The following is a 24560-nucleotide window of genomic DNA, read 5'->3' as shown; positions in this document are numbered from 1 at the left end:
GAGGGGCAACATTGAGCTCCGCATACTTAACATTTGGTGTATGTACGTGATGGAATGATTGCATGTCATCAATCAGCTGTTACCCACCAATGAGGCAGTGCACATCGACAAGATGACAGTGATGCCCTTGTCCTGAGAGCAATGTAACCTGATTTTAGTTCAACTGGAACCTAGTTCCGGTGAGCTTATGATGAGGGTGTTGTGGGGGTTGGGGGGTTGTGGGGTGGGAATTCTTTGAACTGGTTGATTGTTTTTAATGTCACACATTGTTTCTCTTATTTTGGTTAAAGCGATAAAATGTTGAATTACATCGTGACAGGGCCTACTAAAATGCTAATTGGACTGTTCTTTCCCTTTGCAGGAGGAGAAACCTGATGACTCCACCCAGTGCACATGGATTTGATGTTACCACTCTCATCCTGTGTCGTGGAAAATGGCAAGAACCAAGAAATGCTTTGCCTGCCCATTAGTAAGCCCAGAATCTCACAGACCAAAGGTATGTTTCAACCTATTGAAGCCGCTCCGTGTGTGTTCGTGTGTCTGTGCACTATCCCACACACAAACCAGATGATTACATTTTGATCATCGTCATTATTGGAAATGCAAAGCTCGTCATCAATTTGCAATCCTGTACCTTGCTTGCATTTACTATGTTGTTAAAAGGTTTTGTTTTGGAGTCAATTTCCATCATTATTTTTAGGGGGAGGGGGAGGGGGATGTTAAATGAACTTAACTCTAAGGTGAGGGTGGAAAAGGAAGTGGGTTGGGTGAGGAGGAGTGGGGGTGACATGGAGATGGAGGAAGTGTGTATGCAGGATGTGTGTGCACTCTCATTCATTCAATATTTGGTTTTATTTTGATCAAGTATGACGTCGGTAGACGTTAATTGGCAGGACCTTGACCGAACTCTGTCGTTCAGCGAATACCTCGTACGGGAGAACATATTTTATCCAGACATCCAAATCATGGAAGATCCATCGTCCGGAAAAAAATGATCATGGCTAAATGAAGAAGAAAAAGGTTGATTTTTTTTTTCCAGACATAACTGCAGGAAATCTGTGCGATCAGATGTATTATACAATCAATAAGTGAGATCAAGTACACAGTGTTCACTAACCTGACTTTGGCTTTCAATTTCCTCTTCATTGCAGCAACAGCAGCACTTGGTTCTTCCCCTCAGGCCCAGTTGAAAATGAAAGTATATGATACTTCAAAGCAATTGATGGTCGTTCCCTGTGTTCCCTGTCATGGCTCGGTTAGAATGATTGTATAATACATTACAAATGCTGATTTTCGAACCTATATGCCATACATACGTGTACATTATTGCTCATATCTCAGAAACTATTGGAGTGCCCATCACAAAACTTATGTGGAAGCTTCTTGACATCATAAGGTACCTCTGGGATGAATTTGAGGAAATTTGAAGTATACATTTTTTGGGGGATTCACGATTGAAGTTTATATTTTGTGATAACTTTTTTGTGGTTGGAGGTAGGAAAATGTTGCCCAGAAAAATTCATAGGGCATGAAAATACCTTTAAAATGACACCAAAACCAGCTCTCTTGGTGTTATACTTTTAGAGATATGGCCATTTGAATTCGCGACGTCGTGCTAATTAGTCCAAAGTTCGTTAGTCTGTATCTCACTAATTAAGAGGCTGTTATCAAAAATATTTGAGTTCTTGCCATTTTTCATGGGTCCCAATTGGTTCTTTGATTACCTCGTACGGCAGATTCTTTGATTATTTGACATGGAATGACCCACCAACCACGTCTCAACCGCCATCACACAACAACCACGCCACCGCCACCATCTACGCTCCCACATCATCGCATCACCGCCATTCCCAAACGGCACCATAACCATCAAACCACCACCGAAACCCCTCCACCACCTTCACCTCTCTCCTTCTACGGCCATTCCCGCACCACCTGTGAACACTGGGCGTCGGGCTGTCTCGGGCCCGTTCGGCGATTGGTGCTGAACGCACCGAGCCGCGAGCGCGATTGTCGGCCTTTCCGAGGGAAAAAGTCGGATCAAAAACGCAACACGCCCACTTCTCCTCCGTCCAATTAGCGAGCGTGGGGCGGCTTGGCCCCACCTCCAAGCGTGTGTATGTGAAGTCCGTATATGCAAATTTTAGGATCAGAAGAGGTTCACGCCCATTTTTGCCCGACCAATGGCTGACTGGGGGGGGGGCGGCGTGGCCCTGCCTCCAATCGCGTTCTGATCCAAAAATTTGCATATACGCTGCTCCTGCCCGCCTATAAAAAGGCGAGCGCAAGGCAAAGAGAGTCGCAAAGGGTCGAGTCGGTCGGGTGAGGAGAGTGGTAAAGTGGTGATCGGGGGAGTCGGGTGAGGAGAGTGTGGAACGGAGAAGAGTTGCAGAGAGAGTCGGTCGAGGGAGAGCGGTGGAACTGCAGGCAAGGGAGCTTTTGTCCGAGGCAAGAAGGACGGCAGTCGGCGACTAGGTCGCAGTGTGGGATCGCTCGTCTCGGGACCCAAGCCCGCCAGCCATTCCCCTCCCCCAGGGCATCAACAATCTCCCTTTCCCCTGCGCTGAGATAGTGCAAAAGGGGGCCCCGTTCCCCCCCCCCCGACACGTGGTGCCAACGAAACCCGCCAAGGAGCACGGAGTCGGGGCACAGCCGCGCAGCCACATTTGCGGCACGCCCGCCAACGCGTCACGAGGACGCGGGTAGGACCCCCCCCCCGCCCCCGGTCTCGCAGACCTGGCCGCTCCTCCATGTCACACGCACATTTGGCCTACAGGCCTGTCTGCCTCCTTGTCTATGAGGGTGGCTTCTTTCCTTTGCTTTTGTGTAAATGTGTGTTGGCGCCATCTGTGAAGTAGAACTGTACAAGTGTTACCGTGTGTGCGCATAATCGGTATTAACTCTGCGTCGTTGCTTTTATTGTTTTGGTCGCTTTATGTGCATTTTGACTGTATGGCTGTATATACGTGCTTTCCGTGTGCCGGGAAATAAATGTGCATTGTGTGAACTTTTTTCCCGTTTCGCTTTGTCTTTCCTCCATTGACTCTCCATCCTGCTTCACGTAAAGGGTTCATCGTGGGTGCAAAACGCCCGGTAAATAATCTGAACCATCAAGGTCGACAATAACACCGCTCGGTTATCCCGATAGTACAGAACGGGCTGCCCAAGCGGCTCGTGTCCAGAGTCGACCTGCGGCGAGGTACGATCGCCCGGTTTACCATCCGCGTGGGTACTTAGGTAGGTCGAGTTTGGCGAACAACCCTATCCTACGCGGGTGGCCGATTGGCACGATTGTGGTGAGGTCGAAAGGCCCACCCGTGACTGGCTCTGGGCGATAGTTCCCGGAGGGTCACGACTGAATTGTCCGTCCAGTGGGCGACGTGCCGCGATCCAAGTTACGTGGCCGTCCGCACGCCGGCAGGCGTGAATTCGCAACAATATGTATATATCGTGCGCCTGTCATCCGGCGACTCGGAGGCTTGGGTTGGAGGATCGCTTGATGACGGGAGCTCTGCGCTGGTCCACGCTATAAGAGGGTGTAGGGCAGCCCGGAATCATGGCAAAACCCAATCCTTATCCCTGTGTCGTAAGAGGTGACCAGGGTTGCGTCAGGAAGGGCATCTGGCGTAAAACCTCTGCCAAATCAATATGCGGATCACAACGGATGATCCGCTGTGGCGACCCCTAAAGGGAGCAGCCGAAAGACGAACAACAACAACAACAATATAAATATATATATATATATATATATATATATATATATATATATATATATATATATATATATATATATATATATATATATGAATGAATGTAAGTACACACACATACAGGACCAGTCAAAAGTTTGGACATTCTCATTAATTCAAGGGTGTTTCTTCACTTTTACTATTTTCTACATTGTAGAATGACAGTGAAGACAGCAAAACCATGAAATAACACATATGGAATTATGTGATAACCAAAAAAGTGTTGAGCCAATCAAAATATATTTTATATTTTAGATTCTTCAAAGAAGCCACCCTTTGCCTTGATGACAGCTTTGCACACTCTTGGCATTCTCAACTGGCTTCATGACGTTGTCACCTGGAATGTTTTTCCATTAACAGGTGTTCCTTCATAAAAAATTAATTTGTGGAATTTCTTTCCTTCTTAATGCGTTTGAGCCATTCAGTTGTGTTGTGACGAGGTGGGTTTGGTATTCAGTAAATAACCCAATTTGGTGAAAGACCATGATTTTGTCTGTACTGGGGGACACAAGAACCACTCAAAGAAGCAAAGATAAACGACAGTCCATCATTACTTTAAGACATGAAGGTCAGTCAATCCAGAAAATTTCAAGAACTTTGAAAGTTTCTTTAAGCGTAGTCGCAAAAAACATCAAGCAGAATGATGAAACTGGCTCTCATGAGGACTGCCACAGGAGAGGAAGACCCAGAGTTACCTCAATTGCAGAGAATAAGTTTATTAGAGTTGCAGCCTCAAAAATCACCAATGAACTGCACCTAAGATTGCAGCCAAAGTAAATGCTTCACAGAGTTCAAGTTACAGACAAATCTCAACATCAACTGTTCAGAGGAGACTGCATGAACCAGGCCTTCATGGTAGAATTGCTGCAAAAAAAACCACGACTGAAGGAGTCCGATAATAATAAGAGACTTGCTTGGTCCAAGAAACACGAGCAATGGACGTTAGACCAGTGGAAATCTGTCCTTTGGTCTGATGAGTCCAAATTTGAGATTTTGGTTACAACCGCCGTGTATTTGTGAGAAGCAGATAAGGTGAACGGAGGATCTCTGCATGTGTGGTTCCCACCATGAAGCATGGAGGAGGAGGAGGTGTGATGGTGTGTGGGTGCTCTTCTGGTGACACCGTCGGCGATTTATTTAGAATTCAAGACACACACGAAGGCCTTAGTCACATTTGCTCTACGGCGAGGATACAGCGGCCGTACGCCCTCTGAATTGACAGAAATGTGCGGCGGTCGCAGAGTGTCTGAGGTGGCCTCAGGGTGGCCCGACGCCGTTTGGCTATATTTTACAGGTCGTAAGGTCGCCGTGGAATTATAACGCGGAGTCATAACTTTTTTAATTTCTATGTTCGCTGTAGCAATTCGACAAGCCGAAAAAAAAAAAAAAACTGGTAAAAAAAAAAAAAGTAACCCATTCGTTACCCTCCGTATGGCCACACATTCGCCTTAGGGCCCCCTGCGGTCGCCTTGCGGGCACCTTGCGTCTGCCTTGAAAATTCTATGGCCGCCACAGGAACGCCCAAAGGCACCGTGCGACATCAAATCAAAGACCGTACGGCAACCCCACGTTTTCGGTCTCCACAATTTATAACTACGCCGTGCAGCTCCCCGAAAAATAAAAACAGATGTGACTACTACATTGTGTGCCCGTGGAAATACTGCGGCCGCCGTATAATTGCTAGTGGCCGTATATTTTGGAGACCCCACGGCCGCCGTGGCAAATGTGACCTTGGCCTAACCAGCATTGCGACCACAGTATTCTGCAGCGATATGCCATCCCCTCTGGTTTGCGCTGAGTGGGACTATCATTTGTTTTTCACAGGACGGTGACCCAAAACACACCTCCTGGCTGTGTAAGGGCTATTTGACCATGAAGGAGAGTGATGGAGTGCTGCATCAGATGACCTGGTCTCCATAGTCACCCTACCGAAACCCAATTGAGATGTTTTGGGATGAGTTGGACTGCAGAGTGAAGGAAAGGCAGCCAACAAGTGCTCAGCATATGTGGGAACTCCTTCAAGACTGTTGGAAAAGTATTCCAGGTGACTACCTCATGAAGTTGGTTGAGAAAATGCCAAGAGTGTGCAAAGCTGTCATCAAGGCAAAGGGTGGCTTCTTTGAAGAATGTAAAATCTAAAATATATTTTGATTTGTTGAACACTTTTTTTGGTTGCAACATAATTCCAGATGTGTTATTTCATAGTTTTGACGTCTTCACTATTATTCTGCAATGTTGAAAAAGAGTAAAAATAAAGAAAAACCCTTGAATTAATAAGTACGTCCAAACTTTTGACTGGTACTGTACACACATGCATACATATTTCCATACGTCCATATTTACAAACATACATATATACATAAACACATAGACTTGCTGAATTTTATAAATATTGACATCAACAATTTGGATAATGGAGTGAAGAGTGAGCTTTCCAAATTTGCAGATGACACAAAGCTTGGAGGTGAGGTGGAAAGCAGAGGGGGTGGTGATCAAATTCAGGAAAGTGTTGATACTTGCACAGATTGGGCAAAAGGATTGGCAGATGTAATTTAACCTGAACAAGTGTAAGGTGTTGGGGATGGGGAAGAACAATGAAAATCGAGATTACATGAGTTAGGGGTAATTTTGGAGCGTGTTACACAAGACAAGGATCTGGGGGTGGTAATAGATCCTGGAGGTAAACAGGTAGCACAGTTCCAGACAGCTATCGGTAAAGCAAACAAGGTTTTAGGTTGTATTCGGAGGGTTATCAATTATAAATCAAAAGAGGTGGTGTCAACATTGTATAGGAATTTAATGAGGGCCATATCGAGAATAATCTGTGCAGTTTTGGTCAACACAGTTCCGCAAGGACATGGATGCCAGAGAGAGGGTTCAGCGCAGGGCTACTAGATTGATTCCAGGTCGAGCTCGACTCAGCTATCAGGAGCAGCTGAAGGAGACGGCTTTATTCACTAAAAAGGAGGCGGTTACGAGGAGATATGATGGAGATGTTTAGGATAATGAAAGGTATGGATAAAATAAGTGCAGCCGAATTATTCAACAGAGTAGACAGTGAAAGGACCAGGGGCCATAATACCCTGAGAGCAAAGAGGAAGAGAGTTAAGATGGTAGTAAGGCAGGGGACTTTTACTCAGAGAGTAATTAATGCATGGAATGGTCTCTCTGGAAAGGCAGTGGCAGCAGAAACAGTCGAGAAGTTTAAATTAGAATTATATAGGTACCTGGAAGTGCTGGAAATAGAGGGGTATTGGGGAAATAGAGGGGTATTGGGGAAATAGAGGGGTATTGGGGAAATAGAGGGGTATTGGGGAAATAGAGGGGTATTGGGGAAATAGAGGGGTATTGGGATGTTGATGGGACTTTTAGGTAGTTTGAGCATTGATGGGTGATTGTGTGCATGTGTACAGAGTGCTGTGGTGGGGGTCTTGACAACGGGGTTTGTGTGGTTGATGTGTGTTTTTAACCAAACCCATGCCTCCTCCCCTGAGGGGAAGAAAAACCAAAAATACAAAACTACAAAAACTAAAAAAGAAACAAAAAAGCAACAACACCAACAACAAAATTTATTTCATTAATTAATAACTTTTTTGCATTTTCTTCCTTGGATCTTGTGTAGATAATTAGAATGGTGTTCGCGCAGGCCTGATGGGCTGAATGGTCTCCAGCTGTGTGAGATTTCCTTGTATTTCCTTGTTTTCACATGTTTTTGTTGTTTTATGCATTTGATAGCAACAATGCATTTATTGTGTTGATGATATCATGCTTATTCTCTGACAATATTAGGGTTGAAGGAGAAGAAGAAGAATGAGAAGAAGAAGAACCTCTCCTTTGGTGTCTTCAGATGCATCGAACAGCCGAGGCAGATTCCCTTGGCAAGGGGGCACGACCTTCAATGGGTTTCCACTCTGAGGAAAGATACTCAAATGGCTCATTCTTTCAAGTAAGGTGGTACGTACTCATTTTGATGATCTAAAGGATGACAGGATGAATCTACCCACCTGGTGTTATTAGAAATGGCACAACAGGGGGTTCAAATGCTCAGGACCCCAAGATCCTAAGCCACCCACCTTTAACCATTCAGCCAACATCATATTTTTTGGACCTATAATATAAATGTAAATGTGCTGTCGTTCCCCCAGTTGTAAAATTTCATGTACTTGGTGTTCCCATCAGAGCACGAGCTCTCAACTGCCATCAAAAAAGTTTTATTCAAACCTGAAGGCACTGCAAACTACATACAGTGGTATCACTGTCCAGCAGGGAACGTGAAGCTCTGACGTCTCCAATTTATCGGGGACTGTGCAGGTATCGTCCCACAAGGTCTTTTGTGTTCGTCTGCGGAGGAGAAAGAGCTTGTATGAGAACCTTAGGGGCACACGCCTTTCCTCCATTGGTCCAGTCGTCTTGCCTGCGACTTTATCATTAATAATATTCACTCATTATTACTCAACTGTTTACGGATTCAAATACCCATCAACTCTGGATTATCAGAGGGTTCAAATCCACGTCGTCATTGAAACGCCATCCCAACATTTTCCCGGCCTTGCATCGTTAAAAATTCCCAATGGAAGAAAAATTTCCACCTTGTGTGGTTCTGATACGAGGCCGGTGCCCTCGATTTATACACGTGGGTTTGAGTTGAGGACTAACCCCCAACTGACTACCCACAATTGGTCAAACCAATTCCCTCTAACAGGAACATGTTCTGTGATGGAAAAAGCATTATAATATTTAAACTTGTGCTTTATTTGTTTTTATGATGGCATCGAGTTGCAAATGAACCTGTCGACCCCGTTGGTTGAATTCAGTGCACACCCACAGCAAAGCATTTGACTTCTCTGCAGAATCACCATCTCAGTACAGACAGACAGGCCTTTTAGTTCAGCCCCCACTCGCCCCACCATGGATTATCCTGCTCTTCCGTACTCATGGACATGTCATAAAAAAAATGTCCCCTTCTTTTGGAAATAAGTCCACTGTTCTACGTCTTAGCACTCATGCTGCAAAGGAAAAGGGAGAATGAGAGGGCTTTCATGCATTCAATCAGTCATGTGACATGTGTGTGACTAATTTTACATTTGTGTGCAGAGGTGGTGTGGGGGTTCAAGGAAAACGAGGGTGAGTTAGAAACCGAAGTGAAGAGGGTGGAGAAGACAAACCCCACGCAGAGTCAATAAACACAGTGTGAACAAAGCTGTTGGCCGACTGCCAGGGTTTGTTCTGCCTTGCCCGCACCCATCATTCCTTGTGCAACCTCTGTTCTCGTATTCATAATTACTTTAATCGGGATTTCAACAAAACGACCAGTTCGGCTGCAGAGTTCCATAACTCTGCACCGATTAGGTCTTCCATTTTGTTTTTTTTACCCAAATCGCCATATTGGTTTCATGGCTTCTTCTTCTTCATCTTATTTTTTATCTTCTTCTGCTTCATCTTCTTCATCTTCATGCAGTTCATGGCTGTGGGGTAGCATCATTCACTGAACGAGGTGCGGCTGTGCTTCTGATGCAATTTCTCATTTGCGCGACGGCAGGAATTTTGAATTTATTCAGGGGGTCTGGCGATAGCTCGCCCACTCATCGCGAAGGACACCGTGGGGTCTTTAATGTCCACCAATCATGCCAGCAGACATCGATTTATGGGATGTCACACACATTGATGAATCACCTTGCATGGCAAACAGTTTTACCTGAGTCGGGATTCGAATCCTGGTGAGGAAGCTCAGTGGCGAGTGTGCGTACCTCTAGGGTAGCGAGGTATCTTGCAAACTCGAGACAGCAGTGTGAAGGTACAACAAGATGCCTTGCCCACACCACAAAGTATTCCATTCTAAGAGGCAGAACCCTTCTGAGTTGTTCTCAGGTGTCAGCGATGGTGACTTGCTTGCTGGCATCGGGTTGGTTATACCACATGTGCACATGATGGCCGAGCCGTTGCAGACCTGTTCCAAACAACATACCTGCTTGTTTTTGGTGCTCGTCGATTTTCCATATTGAGGCTCCTCATCTACGTGTACAGTGTACAAGTTTAGGCTCTGCCATTTCATTCCTGGATTAATTCCCAAAATGCTCTTGCATGAGATATTATTGAACTGATATATGATTGATTAATTGGACTTGATGCCAGTTCAGCCTGTGTTTCCTCTTCCACAGCACCAGCAACTCTGATACAAGCAATAACGATACACAAGGAACTGGTGCAGGAGGAGGGCATTCGGCCCATCATGCCCATGCTGCACAAACCCCAGTATCACCCATTCACACACAAGCAAGCTCCAAGTCCTGTCAATATCCCCGTACCCCTTTATCTCCAATGCATCCATGTACCTATCTAATTCCCATTTAAACTTATCCACCCCCTCCACTGCCACCACACTTCCATGTGGACCATTCTAATCTTCAACCTGAAAGTGCCAAGCATTGCCTTCATTGTCTATTGATTCTTTAATGACCCCAGTCTAATTGCCATCTTCTTTTGGAGTCAGCCACAAAGGAATTTTTTGACCCAAGTCTTTCATGAACCGAATGGCCAGGCTTGATGTTTGAGTGAAATTGATTTGAACAGGAATTTTAATTTTTTTGTCAGGGTGCTGGAGATGACTCAACTGCTCTTCACAAAAGACACCGTGGGACATTGAACGTCCATCAACTGATGCCGGCAGACATCTCTCCGAGGGAAGGTACACTTTGTGATGAAATGTTTCGGTTGTTAAACACGAAGAATCGAACCTCGACTCGGCAGCACGGTAAGTGCACTATCTCCACATCCTCGTGATGATTTTTACACCAAACGGGCAAAACATTTGCCGAAGGCATTTTCAATCAGTCTGCCATGTGGCCCGTGATCATCAGGGAACACCCAGATGGGGCAAACATTAAAAACAAATTAATTAGTAGATTCTCATTTCCATTGTTTGGGGACAGCAATTGATCCTTGTTTCACAATATCATGGTCACCTCCCTGAATGGGCTATCTGATCGTCATCGGCTCATTGTTTTGGACAGCACTGTCTGGTCCCCTCCCTGCATGAGCTATCTGATTCTTGGTTCACCATTATGATTTAATGTACACACGTGGAGTGTTCAAAAAATTAGACGAACCAGGTACAATTTGCAGTCTGCAACCCATGGATGCTTTTACAATTCAATTTTTAATTTGTTTTCCTCTTGTGGAGGAATATACATATACATATGCATTTACATATATTATATATATATATATATATATACATATATATACATATATATACATATATATATATATATACATATATATATGTGTATATATATATATATATATATACATACATATATATATATATATAGATATACATATATATATGTATATATATGTATATATATATATGTATATATATGTATATATATATATATATATATAAATATATATATATATATATATATATATATACATATACATATATACATACATATATATACATATATATATATATATATATATATATATATATACATATATATAGATATACATATATATATGTATATATATATATCCTCGCACTCTCCCTCCCAGCGTGTATTGCAACATGTGGTAAGGCATTGCTCCCCTCCCCCCCTTCCTCGATTTCTCCTCCCCCCTGTCTCCCTCCTTTATTTTGCAGGAAGATGGCTCCCACCAAAAGAAGGATATACATACAAGAAGCGAACCTGACAAAAAACGACCTGTGAAAGCTGCATCCACAGCAGCCTGAACTCCTCAACAGCAAAAAGCAAAGACAGCAACAATGACTGCATTCTTCCCTCCCGCACCTGCGATCTCGTTGTCATTGTGTGGTACTTCAATCTATCTGGTACAGGAGGACACAGTTCAAGCCGTTGATACCTTTGCTGCCCCTGTGTGAAGCGGAGCCATCGCCGTAAAATACAAAACACACAGGAAATGGCGCTTTGTGTTGAGGCGCGGCGGTGATGGTCATATTTAACCCTCGACCAGTCAAAGATCTCCGGGGGGGTTAAACACGGCAAGGTAAGCCTTCATTTTAATTGCTGTCTCCCACCTGTTTCCCTGTTTCTCTTTCCTCTCTCTCTCGCTCCTCTCTGCCCCTCCCCTTCCCTCTCTCTCGCTCCTCTCTGCCCCTCCCCTTCCCTCTCTCTCCTCCTCCCCTCTCTCTGTCCCTTCCTCCATTCTCCCCCTCCGCCCCCCCCAATCTCTTTGCCCCCTCTCTTGGTATTCCCACCAGTGAAGCGACAGGTGGTATTTGATATTTGTGTTGTATTTTTTGTAATATATATATATATATATATATATATATATATATATATATATATATATATATATATATATATATATATATATATATATATATATATATATTTATCGTTACGGTTGTGTAAATTCACAGAACACCATTCAGGTTCCCCAGAGATCAGTTATTTCGATAAATGTGTGTTTCAGGTTGGATTTCCCCACCGATGTATAACGGGTCTCGTTCGTGTGCCGGGCTGTGAATCTTTGAGTTCACCGTTATTCTTTTTCTATCTTTTATTTTCGATAAACATCACCTCCACCACAATGCCATCATCTCGACAACCACGCCACCTCCACCACAACGCCATCATCTTTGCAACCACGCCACCTCCACCACAACGCCATCATCTCTACAACCTTGCCATCCCCACCACAACGCCATCAACTCTACAACCACGCCATCTCCACAAATGCCATAGGAGCCACATTCTCCATTGTCCATGTGCAAACCACCGAGAAAGAACCGATTTGATAAACGGATCAGAATGAGCTTTGCCTTGGAACGGACCGGCCAATCAGGATGGGGTTTCCACCAGGGGTGAAGGTTCAGAGGTGAAGTGGGCGGGGCCCAGCCTCGTGTGAAAGGTTGAAGGGCGGCCCGCCCCCACCTTATAAAAGAGGCAGAGTCGCGCCGAGATCTAGAGTTCTTGGAGTAGTTCAGGCTCGGGGAACAGTGGGCTGCAAACGGCGAGTTCTTGGAGCAGTTCAGTTGCAGTTGGAGGTGGAGGAGGAGAGTTGGGTTTTGAGTTGGCAGGACGGAAGAGTTGTTGTTGGAGAGCCGGTGGGAGCTGAGTCAAGAAGTGCAAGAGTCGGGAGACGGCAGTGAAGAGTCGGGCACGTAGCCAGGCCCGACCAACCAAGCACCACTCAAGCTGCTGAGCTGCTCAACCACTGGCGCGTTGGCAACGAGCCAACGGAATAGAGACATGAGGGTCGCCGACCCGAAGACCGCCGAGTCGCCACCGAGGGGCGGCAAGGTAACCGGCCCGGCCTCTCCGAGCCCTCCGGTCACCCCGGCTCTGAGTACATTAAAGGCTCACGAGCCAGATTCTTTCCTTTGGGTTTCGTATGGAAGTCTGTGGCGCCTTGTCTCAAAGTAGAATTGTGATTAAGTGCATGATTGCTTGTACATTCTCGCATAGACATCGGCTGTAGGCTTTTTCTCGTGTCTTCTTCCCATCCCCCTCCATTCGTTGATTAAGTATGCTTTAGAGACATGCTCGCATTCTAATTGTACATACTTTCGAGACACTCACATTGTAATTGTACATACTTTATAGACGTACTCACATTCTAATTGTCCATACTTTATAGACGTACTCACATTCTAATTGTCCATACTTTATAGTCGTACTCACATTCTAATTGTACATACTTTATAGATGTACTCACATTCTGATTGTGCTTACTTTGTAGACGTACTCACATTCTCATTGTACATACTTTATAGATGTACTCACATTCTAATTGTACACACTGTATAGATGCACTCACATTCTGATTGTACTTACTTTGTAGACGTGCTCACATTCTCATTGGTTTTGTCCTTCCCCTCAATGGTGAAGAATCACCGAAACAATTCTCGGATTCGGATCTGGATACGGATCTTCACCAAAATGGGATCAATGCTTCCTTGTCAAACACCCAAAGTGTCCACCAAGTTTCGTCCGAATCCGTCCACGTTTTGAGAAAACACTGTACCTTCCTTTGCTCATGCTTGGTGTTTTCACACTCATACAAGAAACACTGACACTCATGAGCCCGTGCTCGTGAAGAGAAAGTCCAATGGTTAAGTGATCGTTCCCGTGCGTGGGTACGTGTGTACATCGAACGGATGTACGAACCTGTCTGCTTTTTGTTATTCCCTTTTCTTTGGAACCGCTGGTCGGATTGACAAATTTTCACAATATATGCGACTTCCGATGTGGAATGTTTTAATGATAATTATGATGTCATCGGTCACGTGGTGCAGCAGCCATGTTGGAAAAAGAATAACCGTTGGACCTCTGTCTCTCCAAAACCGCTCCATGGGAAAACGTTGAAACGTGGCAACTGTCAAGTGTTCCCCATGGGGAATAAGTTTGATTTTTTTATGATGTCATAATTGTATTCGTAGAACATTACGTCCGATCAGTATGAAAATCTTTGAGAGTTATTTCAGAATAAATTGGTCAGCAGAAAAAAAAAAAAATTATGACGTCATCGGTCACATGATTCGGCAGCCATTTTTTTCCCCCCAAAAAAAACTTTCAAAAATCTTCTTCTCCGAAACGGCTGAACAGATTGAGGAGAAACTTCACAGGTGTGACCGCTTATCCATGAGGAACAAAAAGTTCCCATTCCATGACATCAAAGGTGAGATGGTTTGGCAGCCATATTGGATTTACCCTCAAACCTTTAAAAAATCATCTCCTCTGGAATGTCCAAACAAATCGAGGTGAAACTTCACACACGTGTTCCCCGAGCCTTGGGGGTGCAAGGGTGTTCATAAATATTTGATAGATCACGTGGTTTGCCAATCATATTGGATTGAAGGAAAATATTTTTGAAATTCTTCCTCTTGAACCACTGCATCAATCGACATGAAACTTAAAAATCATGATCTTGTATTGAGAGGGAATATACATTTTAAATTTCCACCTGATCAGATGCATCGTCTGGCAGCCAGAAATATTTAATATTTTTTGATCAAGGTCCTTTAAAAAAACAAAAATTGTTGAATAAGGCTCTCTTGGCTGCACCTGGCTGGGTTTGATGGTCGAGGAGTTGTAGCTGAATCCTATCCAGGTTCCTCTTGATGACTCCATCTTTGCTTTTTGCCTGTTCGGGTTCCTTCTGATGACTCCAATGCAAGACCTGTTTTATTTGGTCTTCCATTTGATTTGGATTTAATTTTAAATTTTCTGTCAGAAGAGATGGCTCACACCAAGTCCTTCTCAAGACTGTGTGGGGTCAGTATTCTATGAATACTATCTCCTTGCGTGTGTATCAACGCCTGATGAAAAATGAATGACTTAAAATAATCCAAAAACTGCAAAAACATACCTTATGTGAGATAAAATTATCTTGTGTTTTACCGCATGTACTGGCATTTCATACTTGTGGTCTCCTTCTTGTAACTGTCTGCTGTGGGTCAAAAGACAAATGATAGCAGTTACGTGGGATGGAATGAACAAATGAACCCTGCTGTTGGTGTCCCCCACCCTCCTCTTCCCCCCTCTCTCTCGCTCTCTCTCGACTGTTGCTGTTTTTCAGTTGCATCATGATCCATTCTGTATTCTGCCTCTTCCACGAGCCTTCACTCTGTCTCAATAAATCCGATTTGCTCTTGAAAGGGCACCATGATTGTCCTCTCTGTATCCACTCCTTGCCTTCCTCAGTGTAATATCCACCTGAGAGATGATGATAAAGAGCTGGGAATTTGATGATGTCACCAAACCAACAAATTGTTCCACCTGCTGGAATGAGACAGGAAAGTGTCCCACAAGAATGCTTCACTGGCCTTTTCGAAGCCTGCTTCCCTTGTGGAAGGTAAGAAAGATGCTGAGAAGGTGGTGATTAAGGGGTTCCAGCACCTGGACCGTTCAGGGTGTAAATGAGGCACGAGTTTCTCTTTTATTTCATCCTTTCATGACGTTCTCTTCAGGTTAAGATGGCTGGTTTCTCAGCATCACCTGATGGTGAACCTCGTGGGCAACTCAGACAAATTGTTTCATCTGTTCAATGAACATTTTCTGTCCCATGTATGCTTATTCATCTCCACAGTAATATGTATACCTCACAGTCTGATTTTAAACTTGTCTGAACAAATAAGTAAATTATAAACTCAATCAGGAAATCTCTTCCTCCATCGAAAATCTTATGCAAAATCATCCAAAACATTTTACTTTCTCATAGTCCCTTACCTTGAGAACATGCTACCGGTATGCGAAACTCGTATGCAGTTCATCAATGTATCCCCCTCCAAGGTGAGGTGTCAATTGAATGACCTCAATATATTTGGCGAAGTATTCCTCTGGAAAACTTGTCCGAGCTTCGCATTCGAGGTCTGAAGTGCGAAACAGGTGGAAGTAAAGGAAGGTGAGGGACAGTAGATCATGGCATGGATGTTCTCTCAATAGTGTTTTCAGCAAAACCTTCATGCTTGTGCAGATATAGTTACACAACTTCAGTACAATTTAGAACATTTATTCACATACAAAACACATTTAATATGCGTGCATAGGAGGTTCTGAATAGACAAACGCATCACAGAAATCTCAAAAACAAATGGAGAATCTTAGTCCTTATATAGTTTTCAGTAAGACAGCTTTTTATCATCTCTGGCACTGGCGCCAGTTTGTCGGTATTGACATCCTTAAGGCGAAGCCTATCTTCAGGCTTCCGAGACAGCTCCTGCTTGAATGGTTGCAACACATATTTCAAATCCAGACATTTTAATCCTCTCCTAACACAGAAAACGCACAGAATGCTGGAATGAAGTCAAACGCCAACTCGAATGGTTATTAAAACAAGTTTCCATTATATATAGGTTAAAAAGTCAGTCTGCTTCTCCAAAAACTGGGAAGATATATAATCTTGAAGTGACGAGCTTTGTGGATACATCTGGACATTTTCTTAAATCAACATTCCAACTTGTTTGTGTCTTTTATAAAAATTCTTAAGAAAGCTTTACATGACAAGCAATTCTTCTTTATATTCAACTTACTGGCAAAGTTCAACCTGTTCACACTTTTAATATACAGGTGATGTTTCCATACAGTGGAGAAATATAATTATGTTAATTCCAAATGGATACATACTTAAAAACATCATATCATACTTGAGTACATTTTATTAAAGGTTTAATATATTTTATTTTAACATCAAGTTTTAATCATCATCAATTTATTTATTTTATCACCCCCAAACCCATCATAATAAAAATGTATCTGCAGTGTCGTCCACCAGACAGCGTCTCCTTGGGTTAACCTGAGGCGGTCCCTTCGGGTGAGTAACTGGAATGTCCTATCCCTAAGAGAGGATGATCACCTGTCTCTGTTTTCATCTGAGCTCAAGCGTTTGGACATCGGCATTGCAGCACTCTCTGATGTTCGGAGATCGGATTGCGGCGAGATCATGGCGGTTTGTGAACACATACTGTTGTTTTTTTTTGTATACCTTGTCGAGGCTCGTCTGATTGCTAACACACAACGTACAGCAAGGGGGGCATGAGACAAGAGGGGCGGGAGTGGGAAGGACAAAACAGTGGGGAACAGAGACATGAGTAGATCTGTGGAAGGGAGAGGGATGGGGCGGGGAACACGGGGTATACAAGATGGACATTACAGGGACTTTCAGGAAGGAAAACGGGGAATTTGAAAGAGATGGGTTTGGGGGAATTAACGGGGTAGAAAAGATCTAGGATTTGTATGGGGCACGATAAGAGTTGGTGATGAACAGCTGTTTTGAAGGCCTGGAGGGAAGAATAGGATTGAAGAGTCACACAATATGTCTAGGGATATGGCTCTGATTTCATGTCTGGCATTGAGGACCTCCATCCACTGTTGGGAGAGCAGAAGCAGCATATCCAGGATAGAGTGACCTGTTCTGAAACCAAATTGATGATCGGAAATCAGGCCATTGGAGAAGAGGACGGATTTAATGTCTGAAGCAATGATGGATTCCATAACTTTGCTGATGATTGGGAGAAGGCTGATTTGTCTGTACAGTCGGGTCATAATACCACCTGACCCACAACAAATTGCAACAAAAGGTTTTTCAGTGGTTTTCATTCCAACTGCATATTCTGATCAACGAAAAAAAACTCTTCCAAAATCTGACATCCGCAAATGGGTTAAAACAGTCATTTTCATGATGGCTGTCACTGGGCTTTGAAATAACTCAACCATCTATAACTTCTTCAATAATTGTGATAAAAACATAATTGTTGGTTCTGGTCCATGGTTTTAATCGATCACCAATCCACTGGTGTCAATAAAATTTAGATCTGATCAGTATTTAACATGAAATCCAAGATGTCGGCAAAATTCAAGAGTGCAAAAATCAATAAATTTTCCATCTGAACCAAAATCACTGAACACCTGGTGCCACTGAAACATTTATTTGTGAACATTACATCATGGCAGTTTAGGTTACAATTTCAGTCCTCATCACTGTCCTCTAGTTCCTCAGAGGCTTGATTTTGTGGATTGTCAAAAAACGTTACTTGGCATGATCCACATGCAGACGTACACGGAAGCCCGATCTTTCTGAAGCTGCAACGGGGTGTGTCACAAGCTGTGGTGCAGTTGCAGTGTATCATCTTCAGAAGAGTGTCTGGTGCAGCATTCATGGCAGTCATTATAGGTACAAATCGATTGTCTTCAAGTCCCCAGCCCCAGTCCAGAGGACCGAGGTCATCCTCCATCCCCATCCAAACCATGACCTGGTAGTACACTCAGAGACAATGAAACTTGGTGGCAGATTCCGTTGGGGGAAGACGTTCAGGTGTAACGAAAGACAGCAGCAGCGACCTTCTTTGTGAATATCTTGTAACGCATGGCTGCCAGAAAACTTGTGCTCTCCCCACCAAATATAACGGCCATCGCTTGGCTGCCGTTTCTTTATTTTAGCGTGGCTGACGCCTCTCGAAGCGAATGTATCTGCACACAACTGGAGGCCTTGATCATCTTCCATGAGTTCCTGAAAGACTGATTTTTTTTCCCAATGCCATACACACGAGATGTTGAATCACATCCTGTGAAGGCGTGCAGGAATAATAGTTGAGTGCACAACTTATTCCCCAGAAGATGCTTCATCCGATTGATGTCATATACTTTCAGATTGCTTCTTGACTGGTTGTCTGATCTGAAATATAGTGGTTTTCCATCTGGTATACAGTAATGGAGCAAAAGCACCAACAAATCTGTGTCCTCTCCAATTAGTGTGGTGGAATGCAGAATTGTGCTGTTTACGGCTGTCTTGGCAATGTCCACATCAGCGTCCCCTTCTGCCCGAATAACTGTGCAGCCCGCTTTCTTCAGCTGATCACCTATTAAGGTGATCAGCTGTTGCTTGTTACTGCCGACAGATAGGAATTCATCTCTCTTTCCGTCAAATTCAGTTTCTCCGGTGAAGTTCACAATCGGATAGCTGTTGGCTTGTCCCCGTTTCTGCTGAGTGTTATCCTTTATCGAAGGGCCTGCACCATAGCCATCAAAGACAACAGTTGCTGTTCCATAGTGTTTTGTTGTGAAGTCCGCATATGCTCTGGCTATTTTGCCATATGTATCTCCCTTCTTCCACTTGAGCTTGTGCAGCAAGGATCCACCATCAAGAACATATCTTCACTCTTAAGGTGTGCTGAAGGTGTGGTGTCAGGTACTCCTTCACATGCCAGTGCCTTGGAACAGTGGTCATTGACGGCTTGAGCGAGTTGAGGTTTGTCGGCCTTCCTCAAGATCTTGTTGTCCTCAAAGAGGGATGGAGGGTATGGACTGAGCTCAAAACTCATCATGTCCTCAAGTGACAAATCACCTATCTGGGATACCACCAGGAATCGCTGGAATAGCACACTGGAGTCGATGGTTCTGTGAGGAGCAACCTGGAGAGCATTAGAATTTCCCAGGGTCTTTGCTTTCTCTGTCCTCTTGATGGAGAAGGAAAACACAAGTTGTCCAATCATTCTCTCGATGATTTTGTTCCCAACAGCTTCATATTCATGCACGTTGATGTCTTCGCTTGCCACGATACCATTTATGATATTTCTCAATGGAGGATCAGAGGAGAAAGGTGAAAATGCATTCAGCTTTGTGCTTATCTTCGAGAGGTCGAATGCATGTCTTTCAATTCTGGCACCAGTTGCTTCTTTATGCTGTTCGCTTGTTGCATATGTGAGATCATTGAAGTCCTGCATGGCGACGTTGACCTCAGATGTTATGGGGGCTGACATTGTCCACAATGCTCGGTGTTCCTCTGTCATCTTACTGCCATGAGTCAAGCCACCGGTGCTCTTTAGTGATCTCATGAGTGTTTGTTCGATGACTAGATCACAGCTGAGGCCTGCCCAAAACTGGTTTGTTCGCCAGATCACATGGAAGCCGTTTTGAAACTTTTCATACACATCTGGGTGTTTGCTCTCCAGTTCACTCATTTCTTGTACGTAGAGATAAGCAGACTTCTGGGAGTTGTAGTGTCCAGCTGCTGCAAATATTGGCAAGGCATCAGCAACAGCTTGCAAGTGATCCTTCCAAGACCCAGTGTGATCTGCCTTGATCATTGCCTGAGCAGTATGGAGCATTTTCTGATAACCCAGCCACAGCTTACTCGTTTTGGATTGTGCAGCAAGTTCAGATTTCTTTTTTCAAGTTCATCAGTGGTCTTCATAATTGCAGCTGATTCTTCAAGACTTTCAAGAGAGATGTCACCCGTTGGCAAGGATGAATACATTTTCTCAATCTCTTCTACTGGGAGCATGAACTCAGGATTTTCCTCCACTACAGATGCCACAATAATTCGATATAGACACTTGCTCACCAGTAGATATCCTCGGAATGCCCTCTGAACAGATTTTCCGGACATCATATGAACTACAGCATTTTCACCGTACACCAGTTCCAGGATGTTTTTGAGTCCTGTTCCCGCCATCAACATGCCCATTGCTCCAAGCAGATTCATGAACGTGTGAAATGTTCCCAGCCTAAGCATGATCCCCTTAAAATGGCTATCTCTGGTGCAGCACTGATTACACTGGTCAACAACAAATTTGTTGTCTGCATTTTTTAAGCTGATTTAGGACGAATCTGATGCGCTGAATCCAAAACTCACATTAGTTTTGTTCAATCAGGTCAAGTTTTTGAGATATGGCCACATGTCGTTTTTTACATTTTTGTTCACATGTACGCATGTGTGGAGCATTTTAGAAGAAGTTGGTGGGGGTAAAATGTCATGTCAAATAATTGTTTTGATTGGAAATAATTATTTTAATGACAAGAAGTATTCAGGTACGATAGTTCTGGGTGATTATGTCGAAAAGGGATCAGTTTGAAGTCATAAAACCTCAAAATCTTCCAAAAATTGGTCAGGCTGAAGTTTGGAATTTGGTCTGAAGTTTGGAATTCCCATGGTTTGGAGGGAGCCGACAAACCATGTCACTGACTGCTACTTCTGCGCTGTTGATGTGTCTGGAATCAACAGAAAGAACCGGGGCAGCCTCAAGTATCCTGATCTTCAATCAGCACGTCGTCCTGTAGCTCATTGTGATGCAATTCCAGTGCCTATCTTCGGCGAACTTCCTGACATTAGTGACGAAGATGCCTCCAGTGTTGAAGGACATGAAGAAGAAGAAGTGGTTCTTCAAGATGATGCTCCACATCCATTTTCCCAAAAGGAGTTGAATGATCTAGTTCGCGACCTCAGCTTGTCAAAGGACTCTGCCGAACTGTTGGCATCCAGATTGAAGGAAAAAAACCTCCTCTCTGACAGTGCTCGCATCAGCTTCTTCCGCAACAGGCATCAAGAGTACCTCCGTTTTTTCTCTGAAGAGAAGGACTTGGTGTACTGTGCTGATATTGCGCAGCTTCTGCTCAAGCTTGGAGTGCCACAGTACGAACCCAAAGATTGGAGACTGTTCATTGACAGCAGCAAGCGATCACTGAAATGTGTTCTGCTACACAACGGCAACCAGTTTGCCTCTGTACCCATCGCTCACTCGACTACACTGAAGGAGAAGTATGAAGCGGTGAAGTACGTGCTGGAGAAAATTGGTTATGATCAGCATAAGTGGTTTATTTGTGTTGACCTGAAGATGGTGAACTTTTTGTTGGGACAACAGTCTGGCTTCACCAAGTACCCATGTTTTCTGTGCATGTGGGATAGTAGGGACCGTGCTCAGCATTACACGAAGAAGGACTGGCCTGTGCGGGAGGAATTGGTGCCATGCAAAGAAAGGAACGTCATCAACGACCCTCTGGTGGACAGAGACAGAATACTCTTCCCACCGCTGCACATCAAGCTCGGCTTAATCAAGCAGTTCACCAAGGCTCTGGACAAAGATGGTGACTGCTTCACTTACTTGTGCCAGGCTTTTCCAGGATTGACCATGGAGAAGTTGAAAGCTGGCATCTTTGATGGTTCTCAGATCCGTCAGCTCATCAGAGATCCAGAGTTCAAAAACTCAATGAACGAAGTGGAACTGGAAGCGTGGAAGACATTTGTTTTGGCAGTGAAGAACTTTCTTGGCAACAATAAGGCCAGAAACTACGCAGAACTTGTCAACAACATGCTGACTGCTTTCAGAAACCTGGGCTGCAACATGAGCATCAAGATGCACTACCTATTTTCACATATGAACTGGTTTCCTGAGAACCTGGGTTCAATGAGTGACGAGCAGGGGGAGAGATTCCATCAGGACATGAAGGAGATGGAGACCAGGTATCAGGGTCGCTCGGACGCAGTCATGATGGCTGACTACTGTTGGAATCTGAAGAGAGACCTCCCTGCCGCTGAACATTCCAGGAGTTCGAAGAAACGGAAGTTCAAGCCCTGAAGTTTGAACAGTGGTGACGCAACATGCAATTTACTTGTACTTACCTTTATCAATGCCCACCATTCAGATGACAGTAATCGATGTTTCTATCATGTAATCAATAAATGTTGTTGGCAAAACATTTTTTTTTCTTAAAAACATGTTTAGGATGATATGTGTTGACAAAAATCAGCTGATAATGCCACAAAAATGTAATTGATTTTGTCACAAGATCTGATTTTTTCAAATCAACTTAGCACAAAAACCTGACCTGATGGAGAGAAACGGATGCCATTTCCTGATTCAGCAGTGCCAGAATACCCTAATTCACTTGTAGAAATCTAGACAACATTCAGAAAGTAAAAAATTGTTGACCAGTGTTATCTCAGCAGCTTTCCAGTACAGCGGTTGATCAAACGTAATCACAGGAGGGACATGGTGTCTGATGGCCATGTTGGACAGGAATTTCAAAGTGTACAGAATGCAAGCCTTGTCGCCTGGATACATATCAATCATTGGCAAATACAGAATGAAGGATGCGCCAGGATGTGTCTGTCCTCGGTGAAGGATGTGCATCATCCCCTGCCAGCCTGGTCCAGTCTGCTTGAAATGGAAGGATAGCTCCCAGAAGATCTCAACTCTCATGTCACAGACTCGGAGATCTGGGAGGTCTCGGAACTTAATGTTGTGAAGAACATTGGTTTCAAAGCCATATTCTTTGAGATCAATTTTTGACATCTGTACAATGTTCAATTCTGAAATCTTCTGCCTTGTCACAAGATGACTTTATTTTCTACCAGGAGTCAATGCACCTGTCATGCCCATTCCATGAAAGGTACCTTTGCCATCAAGGGTGATTATGTTGTGATCTACATTTTCACCGGCAAACAACACTGATAGGTCAAATACACCTTTTTCTTCAATTAGCAAATCGGGTGTGACACAGCTTGCCGTATTCTTTTCAAACCGCAGTACTTCACCATATGACGAGCCGTACCCCATATTACACAGGGTTTCCACAAGGAATTTTGACCGATATATGTGATGGATCTGCACAGCGAGACCAATCGGGAGTGGTGCAATGATAGCCCGAGGTCTCACTGCTTGAACAATGGCTTGTCCCATACTAGCCACTTTACATTGTGTGTTTTTTTCCAACGAACAGACTATTCAACATATTTCGAAGTGTATCTGGAAGGAATGCCAGTGCAGAGTCAAATTCAAGTTCTTCTGATTTTGGGTAGTGATCAGTAACAGATGGTACACCGTTCTTGATATCACTCTTGATCAGCCTTGTTGCCGTTTCAATTATGGCCTTCTTTTGTGCCTCTTCATCTCCTTCTCGCTGTGCTTCTTTGTAGAATGACCGGAGTATGTGTGATGTTTTCTCCCTGAATGTCACTCTGTCATTTACGCCTTCTCCTTCAGCAATATAAATGGAGTCCACATATCTTTCCTTCATTTTCTTCTTCAGATAGTAGTTGGTGTATGGAAGAGAATTTTCAACCATAAAAAACTCTTCCATTTTGCCACGAAGGTACAAAGCAGTCATCTGTTCCTCATCATTCATATCAAGATATGAACACATTCTGGAGAATGCCTGCTCTTGATCACTATCTATCGGACGTCCAGATTTCCTACTTGTTGAATCTGGTCCACTCCGGAAGTGTACTGGTACATCACGCCCAGTGCGGAAATGGACACTGCACTGATGATGATATATGCAGTCAGCTGCATGAAGATCTCCATCATCGTACTCAATCCGCCCTTTCACTGTGAATGACCAATCATCGGACCGATTCTCACAGTACTCCAGAATGGTTTTGGCAAAGTCGGCAGTCTTGACATGACTGTAGTCAAAACTTCCAAGATCCACTGTGGTCCCACAGAACAAGCAGTCAGATTTGCTGTTGAAAGGCCCGGTCAACACGCGTGAACTTCGCTTCCTGGATGGTTTGGATGGTCCTTGTTTCTTCTTTTGATTCAGGATGACATGTTGATTTATATACCGT

General features: G+C 43.9%; 1 protein-coding gene and 1 long non-coding RNA gene across 3 annotated transcripts in view; one reads left to right on the top strand and one right to left on the bottom strand.

The window, feature by feature from the left end:
* The window catches only part of LOC147035636 (uncharacterized), a 20712-nt gene extending 13036 nt beyond the window's left edge, over positions 1 to 7676 (top strand). The window contains exons 6-7 of one of the 2 annotated variants that reach the window (XM_085845646.1): positions 362 to 496; positions 7539 to 7676. The gene's annotated coding sequence lies outside the window, so the exon portion shown is untranslated. Of the gene's footprint in view, positions 1 to 361; positions 497 to 5573; positions 6174 to 7538 lie in introns of those variants that run through there. The other variant, XM_085845655.1, reaches the window with a different exon arrangement.
* On the bottom strand, positions 7526 to 16065 carry LOC147035635 (uncharacterized). Its single transcript, XR_015049159.1, has 3 exons — positions 15947 to 16065; positions 7971 to 8090; positions 7526 to 7660 (listed from the first exon to the last, which is right to left on the bottom strand). It is a non-coding gene; the product is annotated as an uncharacterized LOC147035635 (long non-coding RNA).
* Positions 16066 to 24560: the final 8495 nt, after the last annotated feature.

This window comes from Eptatretus burgeri, chromosome 1, assembly GCF_056783735.1.
Source record: "Eptatretus burgeri isolate ZD-2024b chromosome 1, Ebu_testis_v1, whole genome shotgun sequence".
In the NCBI taxonomy this organism is placed as follows: Eukaryota; Metazoa; Chordata; class Myxini; order Myxiniformes; family Myxinidae; genus Eptatretus; species Eptatretus burgeri.
This window is presented reverse-complemented; position numbering and strand designations above follow the sequence as displayed.